The sequence below is a fragment of the Pan troglodytes genome, chromosome 16, assembly GCF_028858775.2.
Source record: "Pan troglodytes isolate AG18354 chromosome 16, NHGRI_mPanTro3-v2.0_pri, whole genome shotgun sequence".
In the NCBI taxonomy this organism is placed as follows: domain Eukaryota; kingdom Metazoa; phylum Chordata; class Mammalia; order Primates; family Hominidae; genus Pan; species Pan troglodytes.
In genome coordinates, this window is record NC_072414.2 from 88,164,792 (window position 1) to 88,184,513 (window position 19,722).

The 19,722-nt window shown below is 52.5% G+C and overlaps 1 long non-coding RNA gene across 1 annotated transcript in view; it reads left to right on the forward strand.

Annotated features, from left to right (window-relative positions):
• Positions 1 to 1,521: 1,521 nt before the first annotated feature.
• LOC134808480 (uncharacterized) overlaps positions 1,522 to 19,722 on the forward strand; it is a 40,720-nt gene continuing 22,519 nt past the window's right edge. The window contains exon 1 of the long non-coding RNA XR_010151528.1: positions 1,522 to 1,679. This is a non-coding gene — a long non-coding RNA (uncharacterized LOC134808480). The remainder of the gene's footprint in view (positions 1,680 to 19,722) is intronic.

Consider the following 19,722-nt stretch of genomic DNA (forward strand, 5'->3'; position numbering starts at 1 on the left):
CACCGCCACTCATACCCAGAGGCCCATCAGCTGCCTCTGCTCCCTCTGAGCCCTGGAGCTGCAGCCCTCCACCCTTGACATGCGGGAGAAAGCCAGAGGCCCCTAGAGTCCCCCCCTCGGGGTGTTTTCCAGGCCTGGGACACCTGAGCAGGAGACACAGAGGCCTGAAGAAGGGTTAGCAGGTCCCTAATATGCCCCATCCATGTCAGCACCAGAGGAGGAGAATTCTGGTTAAATAAGAATATTCTGGACGGGGAGATGGTGGTTGGTCAGTTAAAAAAGAGAGAATCATACAGTAAGGGATGCATGTGTGGGAAGAGTGGGGGGCACCTAGGGGCAGGCTGACGCAGAAGAAGCAATAGAGGCTGAGTCAGAGCACCGCAATGACACCTTTTTCTTCCAGAAAGAATTCTTTAGTTAAGCCTTTAATCGGCCTTCGGTGAGCAGTGAGTTGTGGGACGTGGTGCCATTAACTATACATACAATGTTCATGTAACCAGATTTTAATCATTTATGATCTTAATAAATAAATATGCTGCCTTCTGATTCTTTTTACTATCAATGATATTAATACTGTTGTTGTTGTTTAAACGAGATTTTAGTCCCGGTTCGTCCCCAGAGCGGCTGCAGGAGTAGTGCCCAGGACTATTGTCACCTGCTGTGCCGTAGCTCAGACTTCAGCCTGCTCGGCTCCTCTTCCCTCTTCCCCAGATCCCCCAGGCTGATGGATATTCTTCGGCCGGGGCCCTTTTTAAAATGACCAATGTGTTATCAATATAGGCTACCCATCCTTATCATATAGGCTACCCATCCTCTCTTCGTTTCTAACCATTTTGCCGTGCGAAGAGAGAGACCCAGGCGCAGGCCAGGCGGCGCGTGTCACTCGGTCTGAATTGCACCGTAATCGCCAAAACCTTGGCCTAATTTGCAGCTAATAGATCTCGAGCGAGGGAGTCGGGAAGAAACCAGTGGCTTTGGAGGGATCGGAAATTAAGGGACTAGAAGAAGGATGTGATTCATGTTATTCTCCCCCTCCCCCTCCTGCACACGACCATGTGTCTCCTGGCTGGGCCTTTGGGGACGCGGCCCCTGGCTTTCCCTGGCCTGTGTTCCTGTTGTTCGCTTCTGTCCCAGCGGACCACTGTGTCTGGGGCGCCGCGCCCTTCGGTGCGCTCAGACCTCGCGCCCTCCGACCGGCTTCTCCCAGTCCCCGGGAGGAGGCGCTGTGCCCGGGCTGGCCTCTGGTCCCTCCCAGCCGGTGTCCTGGAGCCCCCATTCACAAAACCCCTCCTGGAAGAGGACACACACACACACACACACACACACACACCCCCCACACACACCCCACACACGCACTACGAGAAGGGGAGTTTGATCTTGTCTCATTGGCGTCTCGGGTCTGAAAGGAAAATCGTTTGGGTAAACAGCCAAGCTTCCAGGCTTAACGCCCGGCTCCCGCCCCCGCCCCTCCATCCCCTCCTGCCTCCCCCACTCGCCTTCAACCCCACCCGCCACCCACACTCGGCTCCGCAGCCGGGCCCCGAGCGAGCTCCGCGAGTCCTGGCGAGAGCCGAGGGCTCCCCGGGTTCAAAGGGCCGCAGCCCCGAGGGAACGCCCTCCTTGCTGTGCCCCGGGGGGCAGAAGCGGACTGCTGGGCGGTGGGACCGGCCTGGGCCACGGTAGGAACCGCGAAACCTCCCGCTTCCCTAAATAGAGCTGGTCTCGGGGGAGGGCGCCGGGGAGTTCGGAGCCCGGAGGGACATTTTTGCCAAGACCGAGCGGAAGCCGAGCCCGGGCGGCTGGCTGCGCCTAGGAGTTCCGCCACGGGTCCGACGGGGCACCCTGGGCCCCAGCAGCCCGTCACAGGCGTTTGCACATTTGTGTGCACGACCACTGGCGGGGGCGTTGAGCCTCTGCTAGCCGCCTCGGGCTCCGCACACCCTTGGGTGATTACCCGGCCCCCACCTCCCTCCAAGCGACCTCGGCTCCAGGAAAAGGCTTTAATCTGCTATTAAGCGTTTTCCAAAGTTTCTTTCCAAAGGAGAGTTCTTCACTTAACTGGCTGTAAACATAATTAATAGTTATTAACATGCAAAAAAACCTTTGTGGTGTTTAAAAGGATAATGGTCTCTCTCTAGCTCACACTCTTAAGCATGGAGAGAACCTTGAAATCTGAAAATATCCTGATTAGATTATTAGAGCTGATTATACAGTGATTTTCCTCGTTCTCTAATGACATTCTTCTCTCTCCTCCCTTCCTCTGTCTCTGGTTCTTTTTCTTTTTCTCCCAGTCTCAATCTCACTCTAATCCAGGAGTCATTAGCAACACCCTCTGGCTACATGTTTTGCATCAGTGAAACATTGTGACATAGTTGTAATACAAACTCAGCCGCCTTGCACTGCATCTTGCGGTAGGAAGTGTAATAGCAACAAAAATCATTTTTCATCTCCAGGCATTATTGGGCGAAAAAAACCCCAGAAAACCTGAATGTGAGAAGAGGAAGGGGTGGAGAAGAGAGAAATGAAGGGAGAGAAGAAGGGGGTGGAGGGGGGGAAGAGAGAGAGAGACAGAAAGAGAGAGACACACAAAACCTTTTCCAGTTTAGAACTCCTTTTCCAAACTGTAGGCATGCAGATTCACACCCATCATTTTCTATGCCTTCCTTTCCTCGGTTTTTGTCCTAGTTCCTCACTGCTGGCCCTCAGTGGGCCCCAGGACCCTCTTGGGAATTCCCTCTGAGTTCCCATTATCTCTCATCAGCTGCCTTCTCCCCAAGTTCGCACCAACCCCCACCCCCACCCCCATGCCTAGGCCTCAAGACCCCCAGGGCCCGGGCCACCCCTCCTTAGCTGGCAGTTACTAGGGATGCTCACTGAAGTCCTGCTAGGAAATTGGGGCCTTTCTCCTGTGTGGTCTCACAGGAATCTTTCCTAGCCTGATGGAGAAGAGAGAAACCAGCCAGAAAGCCAACCTGGCTATTTTCCTGGCGCAGCCGTGTAATTTCTGAGCAAGATCTGAGAGCTCCTAATCAGCAAGGAGGAGCCCTGGTTACAGGGAGAAGGGGGCACTCACTCTATCCCCTGCCTACCCTTTGGGGGCTCACCCCGCTAACTCAGGGGACTGCGGAGTTTCAAGAAGCGATCTCTATGTTGGGATTGCTCAGGCAGGGAAATACAGGGGCTTATACAACACCAAATAAACTCTATCTCCACCCTCTAGTCCCCAGTTCAGCTCCCATTATTTGTAGGATCCACAGAGCTCCTTTTAAAAAAAAGGATTTGAACTTTGTAATAAAAACTACATTAAATAAAGGTTCTGTACCTCCCTTCAAAACAAAGAAACCACACAAATCCTCACTGGACCATGACAGAGATGCTGTATTTTTAAAACCATGTTTGGCATGTAACATCTGTTTTAACTTATAACACCCATCTCTGGGATGGTGCACTTTGAAGACACACTGAAGCAAAGGCTCACCATATAAGTGGGTTACATTTTCTGTATATTTTATGGTCGTGTGGATATAAGATTGCGGCAAACCTGTTAAGTTATCAACTGGATAAAATAGTGTCAAATGCCCAGTTGCACCTTGGAAAGAGAGGCTGTGTAATTTGCAATTCTTGCCAGTTGCTACTTTCACCGGCGGATAGGTGTACGTGTTGGGGGCTATATTTTGTGGTTATTTAGTCAGCAAAGCCAAAAGCTGTGGGTACAGTGTCCCAGTAGGCTGGAGACTGGCACTGCAGAACCCCTCTAATGCTGGACTGACCAGAATAAATGAATTTTGGTGGAAATCATAATTGGGAAGGGATGACTTTATAGGCACCACCTCATGGGAGACATCTGCACTGGCCGCAGCTGAATGGCCGGAAATACACGGGGCCCGAACTAGTGGCTTCCTAAAGACCCTGTCTCATTTATTTTCTCCTTTCTAGGAAAGCAGCTCCCCAGCTTGAGTGACTACTTTAGACTTGGTGAAATTGTGCCTATATATTTTTCTCCTTCTTCTGTTATTTTCCCTTCATCCCAATGCAGCCACTGTGGGATCTGTCGGTCACAGATAATGGTTTTTAACCCGTCAGAGGACCTGCGCGTTGCGGCTTCTCTGAGGGTTTCGATTACGGAAAAAGTCCGGGTGACGTACAATTCGGCTGCCGCAGGCTGGGAGGCTTGGCGGCGTCATTCCAGTTTCTGCAGCGAGGTGGCGCTCCAAGGTACGGCAGCGCGCCCGGGTTTTCGCCACCGAGCGCATCCGCCGCCGCGTCCACGCAGCGAGGCAGCGGCCACCGAGCAATGTAAACTCGGGGTTCCTAAAGCCTCTGAGCGGAAAACCGGGAGCGCTCAGACCCACCTAGGCCGAGCGGTCCGCAGGGTGGGCGAAGGCCTGAGGCCACGACTGGGGAAGGCTGGCGGCGGCGGCGGGGAGCGCTGTGATGGCGAGGCCAGGAGCACACTCCGCGCGCCGCCGCTCGGGGGAAATCTTCGAAATTCCCGGGCGGGGCGGAGGCTGGGGCTGCAGGTCCCCAGGCTCGGGGAGCGGCGCGCTGGAGTCAGCCTCGGCCCAGGCACACCGAGCAAGCGCCCAATCTACCACAAGCTCAGAGACGCAGCTTAGGGTTTTTTTTTTTGTTGTTGTTGTTCTTTTTCAAAGAAAAAAATAAGGAAAATATGTGTTCTATCGTTGTCCCCCAAACTAAAAAAGAAAAGATATATAGTTTTGGGGTTTTCCTTTGCTTTCTTCTTTTCTCTCATTTCCTTTTTCTTCCCTTCCTTTTCCTTTTATTTTCTGTAGTTTTTTTTTTCTTACCTCTCCTTTCGCTTATTTTTTTCTGTATTCTTCCCCCTATTTCTTAGAGCTGGTTGTGTGTGTGTGTGTGTGTGTGTGTGTGTGTGAGAGAGAGAGAGAGACAGGTTGAAAGAGAGAGAGAGGGAGAGAGAGAGAAAGTGAAAGTATTACCACCGGCTGGCAATACTAGAACGCTTGGGCAAATGGTAGCAAAATTGGAGAAACTATTTCAATTTATTGAACGGACTTCAGTGCTTACGATTTCGTCTCCATGCTTCTGCTCTTTCTGGGTGTCTCACAAGCTCTGAGTCAAAGATGACTGGGAGAAAATGGCTCTCACTCTGCCACTCCTAATCTGCGGTCGTAGGGGCCCTTTAAAATCATTTTTGAAACAGTGATAGAATAATAGTAATAGTCCCAATGAACAGCGTTTCCTTCTGGCATGAATTTTCTCGTGGTTTTGCAGCCTGGTCGGCGGGACCCGAGGAACGCGGGCGGGCGGCGCGGCTGCTAGGCTGGGGCCCTCCTGTCAGCAGCTGGTTCCATGGGAATCCCCTGACCCGTGAGCTGTCCCCCTCTCTGTGGCCCTGGGTCTCGGGCCTGGGCCCTCGCAGCTGCTGGGATGCTTTGCTGCGACAACACCCTGCCTTCCACATGCAGCCGCTGCACTTCTCCCTTGAGTCGCATTTCCGGCCACCTCACCTGCCTTGAAGTTTTCTAGTATATAAGGAGGAATTTTCGGCCCAATTTAGACGTCTGCAGAAAGTCAGAGGGTCAGGTCATTAGGAATGTTAACGCGGCGACCAAGAATTATAAACATGATCTGAAAGTCTCTTCCAATTCATTTCTTCAAGTATTTATTTGAGCTAAGTGATGAAAAGTGACAGTTGTGAAATAGACAGCTTTTAAAAGTAATGAAGTCAGATGAGGCTTTAACCTGTCGATTGCTATAAATCAACTTTGAAAAAGAGGAATGAAGAATGTTATTTGAGCACCTAACCGCCAGCATTTGCTTTGCCGGCTGTCGACCCTGGAGTTGGTCTGCGAGCACCTTCCAGGAGGCAGGACCCAGTGAAGCCCTGCGCCTGCAGTGTGACCCTCAGGTGACATGCAGGATTGGGGGCCGCACTGCCAAAAGGCGACATTTTCGTGTGTGGGGGAAGGAGGGCTCCATTTCCACTCAGACTTTTGTCATGGGCTTGGGCTATGCAACGTATCTGGGCAGGTGACCCCAGCCCTTAGCACAGTTAGGAATTCAGAGAGGCTGCCACCCATGGGGCTGAACCCCGAAATATAGATCGGCGCCCAGCCCAGCTCCCCAGCTGGTTGAGGGCGTCTACTTCCTTATTCCATCCGGTTGGGGAAAGCCCAGGGCCTGCATGACGCCCTGACTCTACTAAACCTTTAGAAATGGTGGCAGCAGGGTGAGGAAGATGAGGAGACTACATTTCTCCAGGGGTGGGTGGGTTGAGCTGGGGCTGAGTTATCTATAACATTAAATGACTCTCTTCTCTGAGGGAAACCCAGGAAGGAGGGGTCCTGCGGTCCTAGGGGCCTGGGGGCTGAAGGCAGGATAGAGCAGGTGTCTGAAGTTCTTGTGGGGAGGGAAGAAGGGTCCCATCTCGGCATGCCCCCGTCAGGGCTTCCAGAATGCTGGAATGCTTTGCTGAGAAAAATGAACTGGTTGGGTGTTTTAAAGTAAACCTTCCACTTTCTTTTGGAGATCCCAGTTCCCTACGATTGCAATTTCAGTCTTAGCCGGGCTTAGGGACGCCATCCTTTTCACAGTGACTTCACCACACTCTGTCCCTGCCTGCACTCCAAGCCTAAGCCGGGGAAGAGTTCCCCGGGCCTCTGGCCCTCTGCGTCTGCTAGTCTCTTTCCCCCAAGACTCCCCGAGGTGGGGAGAGCACTGGTGCTCCCTGGAGAAATCAAGGTGTCCAACATTCTCTCCGAGGCGAGGCTGCTTGAGCGCCAGCAACAGGTCCTGCTGCACTTTCTTCCCCGGCTCCTTCGCTCCGCTTGCTCTCCATCCTCATTTCTGGGGTCAAATGGCAAAGAGGGAATACTCCTCGACCCCTCTCCCCCTTGACTATCCAAAGCAGCCCGAAGTTGGCGGGGAGACTCTGCCGGGTGTTCGGGCAAATGCCCCGCCGGGTGGCTCCAGAAATGGCCTGTGACCTGCACTCGCCTCGGAGAAATGCCAACTCTTGGTTGAAGACTCTGACTCAGAGGAGCCCTCTGAGGATGCGCCCCTGGAGAAAGTGCACGGGAGGGAAAGTGGAGAGAACCACGCCCTCCCCAGGCGTTAGCCAGCTACTCTCGGGCCAGCAGAGCCGGTGGCTCCATTGGGCCCCACCCTGGCCTAGTGACTCTCTGCGGCCTTGGAGGGGTGCGGAGAGGTGAAGCCGATCTCAGGCAGCACCCCTCCCCTTGCAGGTCTAATTTCCCCTCTCTGGGGACCTGGACGCGGGAAGCTAGGCGCCCAGCTCGGGCATAGGAGGCTCGAGCTCTATCGGCGTCCAGCCCGCCCTCGGAGTTAGCTGGAGCTGGAACCTGGCGGCCTCGGATGTCCGCAGCAGGCTGTGTGGCCACCGGCCTCTGTCCGCTCCGCTAGCGCCAGGGCTTCCCGCCCCCCAGGCTGGGGCAGCGAGGGCGTGGGGGTCTCCTAGACCGGCCCGGGTGACGGCGGTAGGGGACCGGCAACTTCCATTTTCCGACCCCGAGAAGGGAAACTCAACGGAGGGGGCCGGTCGAGACTCCTCCTCCACTCCGCCCCGAGGCAGCCTGGCTAGGCTAGCGGCGGGTCTCCGCCCGCCCGAACGTTTCCATAAATCAGGCCGCTGGCAGGCTGCTAATTAGCTCCACCGAAAAGAATAGAAAGAGGGAGAGTTCGGTAGCGCACTGTGGGGTGGGGGTGGGGAGTGGGGGTGGGGGTGGGGACTCAGTAGGTGGGAGATCAGAATTTCTCTAGGACCATTGGGGGACTCCCTGGGGTACCTCAGCAACACCCCCGCCCCGCACCCCCGGCCCAGGCCACCGCAGACCACCTCCCCCCAGCCTGGGCCTCCAAGCAGGGGCTTCGAGCTCACAAGCCTCCCGCACTGCGCTCCCCAGCGTTCGACCTGGCCCGCCCACCCACGCCGAGTCCCCCTCTGCCACTCGCTGAGCAAGCCCAGCGTTAATTAACTCCCCTCCTTGCCCCCTGCAATATCGGAAGACTTTCAAAACTCATCTCCAAGTGTTTCCTCTTTAAGCCTAAAGCTTGGAACAACCGCCAGGGAAAGAGGGGAGCGGGGTCTAGAAGAGTCGGTCACTTAGAGCTTTGGGGCAACAAGAGTTCCCCAACGATTGTGTGGGTTGTGGGATGAGATGCAGCAACCCTATTTCTCCATCCCCAGTGAAAAGGCAAGACGATCAATCAAGATTAGAAATAACATTAAAGTTGGATTATTGATTTCCGTGTAAATTGCGAACCGAGGATGTGGCGAGTGAGAGCGACTTCTGTTTATTTTCTCTTTTCCTCCCCCATCCTTCTCCTAGCTCCGCGCCCCTCCCAGCCTTCCCGCCCTTAGCCGGGAAAGGACGCTGAGATGACATCACCACAGAGACCCGCGGCCTCCCCGCCCCCGGCCCCGGGACCCCGGAGCGGAGATTGACAGGTGTCGCTCGTTAGGACAATGCCTTCCAGGTGCCACTGTCACAGCCCCGTCCTTCCTAACCCGCCCTCTTTGCCCCCTTCCCTTCCAAGTCTCATACCTCCCCCCTTTCTCCTCTGGGGCAAGTTCTCCCATTCGCACTCCCAAACCCCAGCTCCTCGCATCTGGGCACAGGGCCCCAGGTCTAGAGATGCGGGCAGGGGGCCGGCACCGAAGGGCAGGGGTGGCAGAGGCTCCGCCTGCTGCCTGCCGTGGGGCCGCTCCGAGGTGCCAGGAACTCCGGTAAGGGTCCCGGCGGCGGCAGCCCGGGAGTGGGCAAAGAGGGAACATGCGTGTATTTCAAAGAAACCAGCGCGGTCTCTGGACTTCCCTGTCTTCGCTCTCCACCCCCGTTCCCCCTCAACACACACATAATATAACAGACGCGAAGATAATCCTGCCATCTGGCAAATCCCAAATTTGGCGACCAAGCTAGGAAAGCAACAGCGACGGCTCATCCCGGGAGTAGGTGGCTGGTCCTGCCGGACTCTCCGGAGCTGGGGCAAGGGCGGTGGGCTCTGCCCGCACCTGCCCCCACCTCTGCCCCATCCCTGCCCTGACCTGGTAGACTGTGGGGTTTTTCTGTCGCACCGGGCAGCAGTTCTGGGTGTCTGGAATGGGGGAGCTGTAAGTGTGGGGCTCCGGCCCCACTTTCCACCAATGCTTCCTCAATGAGCTAAAACCCAAATTCGGCTTCATTATGTACAACCGAATGTAATTTATAGCTAGGCGGTCTGTCGGCGGCGATTTAAATCATTTGGTGATAAGGATCACACGTATTAGATTTCTTCAAAGCCGATGGGGGTTTTCTATCTTTTTTTTTTTTTTTTGGAGGGCATTTGTGCTAAATTGCCCAGTGCTGGTGTGATAACTGTCAAAAGTTTGACATCAAAGGAGCTAATATTATTCAGTTACCAGAGAAGCTGTCTGTCTAAATAAGAATATCTTAATTACTGCATCACAAAGGTAGAAAAGGGGTCGGATCTGAAAAGGGGAGAGGCATTCAGCCGCTGCTTTTGATGCGCTATCTATATTAGACCGATGCGCCGTTCTTAATCAGGCCTAGTCCGATTTCCTTTCCTCTCCCGGTCGGTCCTCTGAACTTTATAACTATATGTAAACACGTTGTCAGTGGGGACATAATCTTCTCAGGTTCTTATTAGAAGAAATTTCCATCCTCTCCCGTTCTAGATTAGGCAGTGGAGTCCGCTCCATCAATGAAGGGACTAAGGTTTCGTGGACAATAATGTGGCAATTGTTGATGGTTTGTGACCCATAAAATGTGGAGGTGACTGTTCTGGCTTTGGTATGTAATTATGCAAAACACTTTCCATAAAGACTTGCCATTCGATCTAATGGCAGTCCCTGCGGTCTATTTCAAAAAGGGAGGGTCTATGTACAGAGAGAGAAAAGTAACATTTGTTTTAACACAGGTTTTATAGGGGGGATGGATAAATACAAACACATCACAACGCCGCCCAAAGTATTTTTTCGAGTCAAATTAAAATAATTATCAGGGGGTTTAATAAGTTAATCATAGCAACACGGCCCATCCAAACACACAGGGAGGGGGGTTCAGGCTTCAGCCCACCACCTCTCGACCTGGGACTGTGCTTGAGAGTGGCGAGTCACCCCTGGGTTCTGCAGAGCTGGAGCTCGTCCCTGTCTCAACTCAGTCCACCTGGGTGCTGGGCTGGGCTCTAAAGCCCCGATCTGGGGCTGAGGTTGGGGGAGGGGTGGGCGGCATCTCGACCCAAAGGCTTGTCCCTGGAATTATTTGGCATGGGGCATTTTCACAACGCAGCCCTCTTTCAAGAAGCGTCCCCCATCCCCTTTCCCTCTAGTGCCCTCAAGCTCCCAGGATTTAGGTACCCACAGAAAGGCAGGCGGAAAAACAAGTCCCGAGACAGGAATGAGTCTGACTGTCTCGGGTGGAATGGCTAAACCTGGCGCCCACGCTCAGAGGGCCAGCAGCTGAGCACACTCGAGTCAGCTAAAACTGCCCCGAGCACTTCTCAAGACACTTGAGGGTTGTTTTTTTTTTTTTTTCCAAAAGTAATGTGGGGAATTAAAAAGGCCTGAAGGAGAAGGGTGGCGTGAGATGGGAAAGTCTTCACTGCCTTGGGCCCAGCCCTGGCCTCTGGCTTAAAAAGCAAGTCTTTCTCTGGCACCCCACCGGCCCTTACCTTGTCTGGAGACGCGCCCCCCACCCCGCGCTCCCTGAACTGCTGTGCGTCGAGCTGAGTCCTCGCCAACGGCCGCACGGTGACGTTGCCGTGTGAGCCCAGCAGTCGCGGGCAACAGGGGATTTTTCAAGGGGGAAATGATGATTAGAAGAGAGAATCATCTAAATATCAAAGTGACACATGGGGAGACTTGGAAAAAATATTTAAGCTAATGAAAAGCAAATAAAGAAGCAGACACTTAGGCTGGGAAATTAAATATTATGTTTAAAATGGTGCTTTTGTCCGGGCTTGAAGATTTCCGATTCATGTACACATAATAAACACTCAGGTTTGTCATCTGGAGGTGCAAATCTGAAAGATATTCCGACAAATGAAGTGCTGGCAGAGAGAGGAATAAAGAGATCGGTGCCTGTCAGGGGTCAGGCAGCCTGAGATTGCTTCTAGAGATCTTTTGAAAATTTCACACGATTGAAGGCTTAGGGGCTTCACTGCGTTCGCATTTCAAACTCAGATCAGTGGGATCACAATCAAAAATAGAGGTCTGGAAAATTTTGATGCAAAGATGGCCACGGGCATCAGGGCTTCTCTCACTAGCTCTCTCTCTCTCTCTCTCTTTTTTTCTTTCTAAGACAGACACCCTGACATGGCTGTGATCCTTTGGATGACAGAGTTGTCAGAAAAGAAAGAGAAAATTGCATCTTGTCTGATAACTTCCTTTCAGTCAAAAGGAATTTAGGGTCTTATTTTCAATAAAAGAGAAAAAAAAAGATGGTTCATTTCTAGCAAGCATAGGATGCTCAAAAGAGTCTCGAATTTCATAATTAATGATCTACTCCTAGACATTTAGGTGTGATTCACCTCTTCATTTATCCAGACTAATATGATTTCTCACTCAGTTTATACTCTGGCATTACATTGAAAATTTGTCTCAGTTTCTCAACACTATCATTTGTATACACAGTCAGGTGTATGAACATGATTACATGCATATGCACTTCAACATATATGTGTGCCCACACAACTTTAATCCCTGAATCCGGACATTGGCCTGTGTGTCTGATATTCCATGAGAGTTATTGCCCACTGCCCAAGATGTCAGCACTTTCTGGTTTGAACAGGACACAACAAAATCAATTGTCTCTGTGATTGATCTGGTGGTGGTGGGGGTGGGGTGGGGTGGGAAATAAGAGGACCTGGGGACGGGCATTCTATGAGACCAAATCAAACTAAGGAACACTCTAGAATGGAACCAGGCTGAGTAGATGCGGAGGAGCTGGCTAGACAGGCAGTGAACCAACTGGAGAACACCTTAGGAACAAGATGTGATGGCAATTATGCCAAAACGTGAATCATCTGAAATTATTTGCTATTGGTTTGGCCAACTTTAGGGTGAGCAGAAAAAGGACCAATTTAGCATCAGTTTGCAGGTTGTAATTTTTACCTGACTGTTTCAGACAAATGAACAAGATACTTTTGGAAATAATCTGAATTACAGTCGAGTTTCATTAACTTTCAAACCAACATGAACAGATGTTGGATTCCTGAAACCTCTCCTTAACTGCATATATTAGGAGATCTCTGCTGAGGAGGGTCCCCACAGTGGAGAAAGAAGAGACCTGTATAAAAAATATCTCCTGTTTCCTGAATTATAGACTCAAGTTGTTAATAATATATGTTGTTTCACACATGGTCAGAAAGGGAAAAGTGTAATAGTTGCTTTAAGTGGATTTATAAGCTCAAAGCTTTTACTCCTCCCACTTCTGCAAGGCTGGGGCAGCCACCACAAACACCAGGACTTGGAGGCAAAGACAGAACCCCAAAAACTGCTTGGCGGGCTGAACAGGTCCCAGACGAACAGCTCCGGTATGCCAAGCCAGGGAGGACAACTTGGCCCTGGCACCCTGAGTTTGGTGACTCCAGGATGAGGGCTGGGGAGGTGAAATGGAATGTGAGTGCCTCTGAAGTCCTGCATTCAGAAACCTCCCAGACACCCTCATTGCAATTCTGGTGGAGAAATTCCCACCCTGGAGCTTTGGAGGAGAGCAGCCAGTGTCTACAGAGCAGCTACTATCCTCAGATCGGCTTCTCCATTCCCCCTGCCCCCGCCCCCACCCCACTCCGTCCACAGTAAAGGAATAGAGAGCAGGTCCTTAGTGTAACTTTAAAGCACTTGAGCAGAGACGCAAACGAAGGAGAGTCTTCTCTTCGTAGAAGGGCCACCCACGGGGCGCTCAATTTCGCTTTTTCTAAGTCTCCTACAAAGGACGGAGGCCCCTAACCGGGCTTTAAAAGTGGGGTTTTGTGCAGTAAATACGGTGGGGCCCGTCCTGGTGTCCAGGAGAAGCACCAGAAGAGAAAAACGGGCGACAGGATGACCGCAAGGGAGCAGGGAGAGGTAGGAGGGGACCCTCGGCCGAGTAGGGACAGTGCCGCCTCGGAGCCTGAGCCGCGAACTGGCCCCAGCAGGGAGGCCGCGCAGCCTGGCTAGGGTTCGCTGGGATGCACGCCACCGCGGGCGTGCTGCGTGCCCGGGATGTCCCCTGAACTAGGCCGGAGAAGGATTCAGGTCTCCTCTGGTGGATGTGGGAGGTCTTGGGATAACTCTTCGTGAGCATGCAGAGCTGGCAGGAGCCTCCGTAAAAACACTACAAGAAGCGGTCTTGAGGGCCGTCTACTTTGCTCACAAAACAGGGTTTTTCTCCAGCCAGGAAGGGCGGCGAGACCCAGGCAACTTGGACCCGGTTAGGGACCTGTGCGGGATGTGTTTTCTGAAACTTTTACGTAGGAACTCCAGGGGGCGGGGGACGAGGGCGGCAACCCCAGATCACAGGCGGCCGGCGACCTCCGGTTATAGTGATGGGTCCTCTTTTCCTGCCATCGCCAGCCCTGGGACCCAAGGACAGGCGAGTAACATTTCTCTCTCCATCCCATTCTCACTTTAACCCGCCCCCCTCCAAAAAAGTCAGGGTCCAGACGAGAATTGCGAACAGGAGGTCAGAGGCTGAGCAGAGCTTGAGATGAAACGGCGCCTATAGGTTTAAAAGCAAACAAAGCCGAAAACAACCCTAACCATTTTGGCTGCGCAAGGGCTAGAGCTCTCCGGTGCGCCTGGGGCGGGGCGGTCGCCGCACACTCTGCTCCGGGGCGGTCAGGAGCCGTATCAAGGGCTGGGCCCCAGCTCGCTCCTGTGCAGGGCGGTCGCCGCACACTCTGCTCCGGGGCCGTCAGGAGCTGTATCAAGGGCTGGGCCCCAGCTCGCTCGTGTCTGGCTGGCCCCGAGTCGGGACACCCCGAGTGCAACCTTCTTCTCATCTGCTCTACCCCTCCTGACCCGACACGCTGGTTGTGGGGGGCGCCACTGGTATCAAGAAACGCGCCAGGCGCAGGTGGACCGCCAAGGGGGGCTAGAGGCTGGGCAGCCGTGACCCAGGCCAGGTCCCAAGCGCAGTGCCCTGGGTCCTGCCCCCTCCAGGAGTCAGACACAAACACACTCCGGGTCCTAGTCAAATGTAGAGTTGGGAGAAAGGAACCTGCGGAGGCATCTTCTGGCTGTTCTACCCCCAGCGTGAGAAAACTGAGCATTCCGTGCCTGTAGGGAGAGGTCCACAGCCCTAGGGGACCGTGAGAACGCGGTGGGACACCTGAGTTGCCATTTTGGCCTTTTCTAAAATAATGTTTTAAAAAATATTATGAAACTAAAATCTCCAGGCGAGGCATCGCCTTTCTTCTCGTTTTGATATGACACCCACTAAATAAAATCCTCTTTTAAGCCATCTTCACTCTAACTTCAAAGGAGCGAATGTTAATTTTACCTTTATTTAAATGACTGCAGAGGCTGACTGCTGAGGGATTCTCCCCTTCCTCCAGCTCTCCCTCCGGATTTTAACATCTGGACTACAGTCACGATTTACCGCCACCCTGGAAAGCCAGCCGCCACCTCCCCAACCCCCATCTTGCCTTTTTTCCCCCTTTGGTTGGTATTAATTTCATGGAATGCTATTTAAAGTTTAGCATGAAATGCTCGTGCTATAACACAAGTGGCGAGGTATCGCCAATGAACTAGGAGTGGAAACACATCAGGAGCAGACTTGACCTTTCCTTGGATGCCTGCAGACCACGCCAAGTGGGATTTAGTGGGCACCACTCCCCATAGGAGGCTTCATCGTCTAAGCCCAGATCTAAGCCTGAATGACCACACCCCCAGGAGTCTTTGCCACAGAGGACTGAAGCTGAGTTCCTTGAAGGCAAGGACTTTAGCCACGGAAGGGAACGCGAGGAACTTCGGGCAATCTTTTTGACGCCACGTTCCATTTTTTAGGATCTCTTGCCAATTTCTCAGTGTGTTTCTGTCCAGATAGACTAAGCTCTTTGGAGTTAATTAACCTGCGGTACAGCCACAATTAATACGGAGAGAAGACGGAAAGGAGAAACTTCAGAAGGAAGGGGGAAAATAAGAGTAGTGTTTGTCTAGCCGGATTCTTTTACACCACTCGGTCACAGTTAGTTACCGACTTTCCAGCTGCGAGGACGATGCGCGCCATTTACTGTAATTGAATTGCTGTAATAACACCTTGCAAGGGGACAGCAATGCGTTTCAAAAAAAAGTTGCGTTCCTGGCCAGCAGTTGCCTACGCTCCTCCTGGAGTCACTGGTTGCCTGCTAGATAGAGCTGCCCCAAGGGGATGGGGACACAGGGCTAGGTGGGTCCTCGGGTGGGGCTCCAGGAGCCTGCTTTCAGGTGAATTCGTTCCGGGCGTTCGGTGTCCCTGGGCTTGCCTAGGGGTACTGGGGACCCTTAGTGGGCCAGAACCCGAAGCTGAACGTGAATAAGGGACAGGGTAGGACCTGAAATTGCAGAGACATAGAAAATCAATACGTGGTCGGGAGTAAACTGCGCGCGACCAAGGGCTCTGCCCTCCCTCTCTCCGTTGATTTGGACGCTGGGAAGCTGCCCGCCGTCCTTCCCCACCCCCTTTGCCCAGCCTTGGCAAGACCTCTCCGGAAACATACTCGCGTTAAGGAACTGGGAAAGCTTCCTGGCCCGGAGCTAGGAGCCCGACGCTGGGGCTCCTTGCTGAGTGAGACGCTCAGTCCTGTGCTCCCCGCCCCGCCCCAGGCGCCCAGTCCCGCTGGGATCCATCTCCCCAGCCCCGGTTTCCCGCTTTGCGAGCGGGGGAAGAACCTGGGAACTGCAGGATCCGCCACCTCGGTTTTTCAGACACAGCCTCTGGCCTCTTTCCTTGGCCTGCCAAACCTTTGTTCACTTCTCTCACCCGTTGTCTGCTCTGCTCTATCCTTCAGCAGGGTTCTCGTCTGGACAAGAGGGCCCAATCCTTTGCTTTGCTACTCCTCGCGTCTCGTAGGCCCTTCTTGGTCTCCACAGAGCTCCACAGGCACAGAGAGCAAACCGTAGACTCTGACGCTCCCCAGGACAGCCACGGGCTCCCGAATTTCAGCACTGCTTTGGGTGCGGTCTCCAGGGGCGCAACAGGGTGAAAGAAGTGGCTGGATAGCGGAGGGAAGACGGTCTTCCCACCCCGCCGCCCCAAATCGGGTCCCCACGGCTAGCTTAAAAAGGCTGCGAAGGAGGCCGGGCGCGGTGGCTCATGCCTGCAATCCCAGCACTTTGGGAGGCCGAGGCGGGCGCATCACCTGAGGTCAGGAGTTCGAGACCAGCCTGGCCAACATGGTGAAACCCCATCTCTACTAAAAATACAAAAAAATTAGCCCGGCGTGGTGGTGGGCGCCTGTAATCGCAGCTTATCGGGAGGCTGAGGCAGGAGAATCGCTTGAACCTGAGAGGCGGAGGTTGCAGTGAGCCGAGAACACCCCATTGCCCTCCAGCCTGGGAGACAAGAGTGAAACTCCGTCTCAAAAAAAAAAAAAAAAAAAAAACCTTCAAAGGAAATAAAAGAATTAAGAGGTTAGAATGCACCTCACCAGTGCTGGGAGGGTGTCCAGAGTGCTGCTGAGAAGAGCGCACCGGGCCCGGAGGGTACTCCATGGACTTGGGGATGCTCAGTCTTGCCCACGCAGGTCTGGCGGAGAAGGCAGAGACTTCCACGCCCACGCTGGACCCCCAGCGACCCGCAAGGTGCGTGGTAGAAATAAGTGTGTCTCAAAAGTACTGTCCAGAGGAGTTGAGATTGCAATATAAGGGCAGGCCGGGGGTGTGGGAAGGGGAGGGAGAAGGAGAAAACAGTCCTGGGGAGGAGGAAACCGCGTGGGGCCTGGCCCTCAGCGGCAGGGTCGGGAAACCTTACAGCTGTTTGGGATTCACCTATAGTGTGTGTGTGCCCCAGGGCGTCGGCGCCGGTAAGAAGGGTGGAAGATGGTTGGGGAGGAGTTGGCATCCATCACACTCCAATATTACTCCAATTGATCCCTTTTCCTAGGGGATTCTTCAGCTTCCTTTAGGGTTTGCTAGACATAAGGTTGTTTTTGCAACCGAAAAGCCCATTGCTCTTGGAGGCGTCCGGCAACTGAAGCATTGCTCTTGGGTCCTGAGAGCTGGAGGGCATGTTGCAACCCCCGGCCCACTCCCAGACACTTACACCTACATCTACTTTTCTGCAAAACAAAGTTCTGTTCCTTTCCTGTGTGCCGGAAGATGGGGTGTGGGAGGATTCCCCGCTGTCTGGTCCTTCCATGGCTTCCTGGGCTTCCTGCAGAGTGGAACAGGTTGGAGGTGGAGTTGGAGAGGGCGGTAATAACTGAAAGAATTCAAGAAAGCAAAGCTCTGGCTTGATAGGGAGGCCTTGAGGCCGTGTTGGAGGTGGCTTTAAGGCTCACCTGTGGGCAGGGAAAAAGCGGGTCCCACCCAAATGCATCTGGACTCGGTTTTCTCTGCGGGGAGCCCCAGAGTCTTTGATTTGCACGTTGATGTCTGAGAGGTGAGACAGGCTGGCAGCTGCCTCTTTGAAATGTGGCGAGCACTAGCAGGCACTAGAGGGAGAAAATGCTTCCTAGTGCGTTAAGGACTCAGGGACCAAGCCTCAAGCTCGCACTGGGTCAATAGCAAGGCTGCGGTGATCTGGCTGACCTGAGAACTGCGGCAACCGGAACCTCGGCCAAGGCTGGGCTTGTGCTCAGCAGTTCGGGCTCCCACCTCACTGCACTGCTCCATCTATCCTGGCTGCTCTTCTCTGCTCCCCCAGTCCTGACAGAATCAAAGCCTTTCCATTTTTGACCTTCCCATCTCTAGACTTTCCTCTGGAGCGAATTTAGCCTAGTCCTAATGTTTGCCAACAAAGTTGATTGTCAACAGCTACAAAAGTTCTTTTGGAAAAGATAGGAAGAATAACAGAAAGAAGGAGAGCTGACATAAGTCAGGAGCCCTGCTCAAAGCTAAGCCGCTTAACGTGCCTTATCTCTTTTACAGCCTAACAACGCCGACAAGACAGAAATACTACTATAGTCAACTTTTTGCTACTGGGGAAACTGAGGCTTAGCGAATTTAAGAGCCCTGTCCAACCAAGCCTAGGCAGCTAGGAACAGGCCAGGCCTAGATGGAACAGGGCTGGCCCTTCTGGCCACCAGCTGTGGTCCCAGACAGGACTCAGGAGATAAATCGGATCATTTGGATGGCTAAATGCAGATTCTCTCTGGGGCAGAGCAGAGCTCATCCCAGGAGGGTTGTCCCAGCCTCTACTATAGTCAGCTTTTTGCTGCTGAGGTAACTGAGGCTCAGTGAGGTTAAGAGCCCTGACCAAGCCCAGCCAGCTAGGAACAGGCCAAGCCTGAATGGAACAGCGCTAGGCCTTCTGGCCGCCGCCAGCTCTGGTCCCAGACTGAACTGTATATAGCTGTATCTTTATATTATCTATATATCACACACACACACACACACACACACATATATATAAAATACCCTACAAGTGTGTGTAAATAGGGTGTGTCTTAGGGTGTGTGTGTGTGTGTGTGTATATGTATATATGTATGTGTATATATATATATATATATATTCAAATAACAAAGCCCATGGCTATTCTGATATTAGCCATGTAGGGCCAGGAAAACAACTGGAAACAAGTGAACCACATCAGGCCAATTATTATATCTGTATCCTATCACTTCTCATATTAAAACCTATAGCATCAAGTATTACCTCTTATCTGAAGAACCTTTTAGCTGTGTGATCCAGGCAGGCTCCTCCTTCATTTATTTGTCATATAATTTAACTCTAGCAACTACTTATGACACAATTAGTTGTATTATCTCCATTTTACAGATGTGGACACTGAAGCACAGGAAACTCAACTCACATGCCCATAGTCATACACAGCTAATCAGTGGCAGGGACGAGGTTTGAATCAAAACCATCTGCTCATAAAATCCATATCACAGGCCAGGCACAGTGGCTCACACCTGTAATCCCAGCACTTTGGGAGGCTGAGCCGGGTAGATCACCTGAGGTCAGGAGTTTGAGACCAGCCTGGCCAACATGACAAAACCCCATATCTATTAAAAATACAAAAATTAGCCAGGTGTAGTGGTGTGCATCTGTAGTCGCAGCTACTCGGGAGGCTGAGGCATGAGAATCGCTTGAACCTGGGAGGCAGAGGTTTCAGTGAGCTGACATCACGCCACTGCACTCCAGCCTGGAAGATAGAGTCTCTGTCTCAAAAAAAAAAATCCATATCACAAAGTTTTACATTTCAATCAAGTCTATGGGAAGGCTATATGCAAAGACATTTCTTATTTCAAAAATACATTATTTTGGAGGGGATTAGGTGGATTGAAAGGCAAGGAACGTGAAGATAGTTGTATTCCCTCTCCCACCCCAAATTGCCTCAACTCTTCATTCCATAACTCTGTCTTCAAAATTTTCACTGCCTTAAAAGATTCAAATGCTTTTTCTGTCTCAGATGTAATGCCACATGCATAGGTTTTCACAAATGTTCAGAAGGCTGCCTGAATTACCAGTTTTGCTGCCTGTTTGGGGTCCTTTTCTCCTCTGTGAGAAGGATTTTTGGCTGCTCCTCACAGGTATGCTACTGCTCATACCGGCCTTGCTGGGAGAGGATCCTTGATGACTGGGACCTACATGGA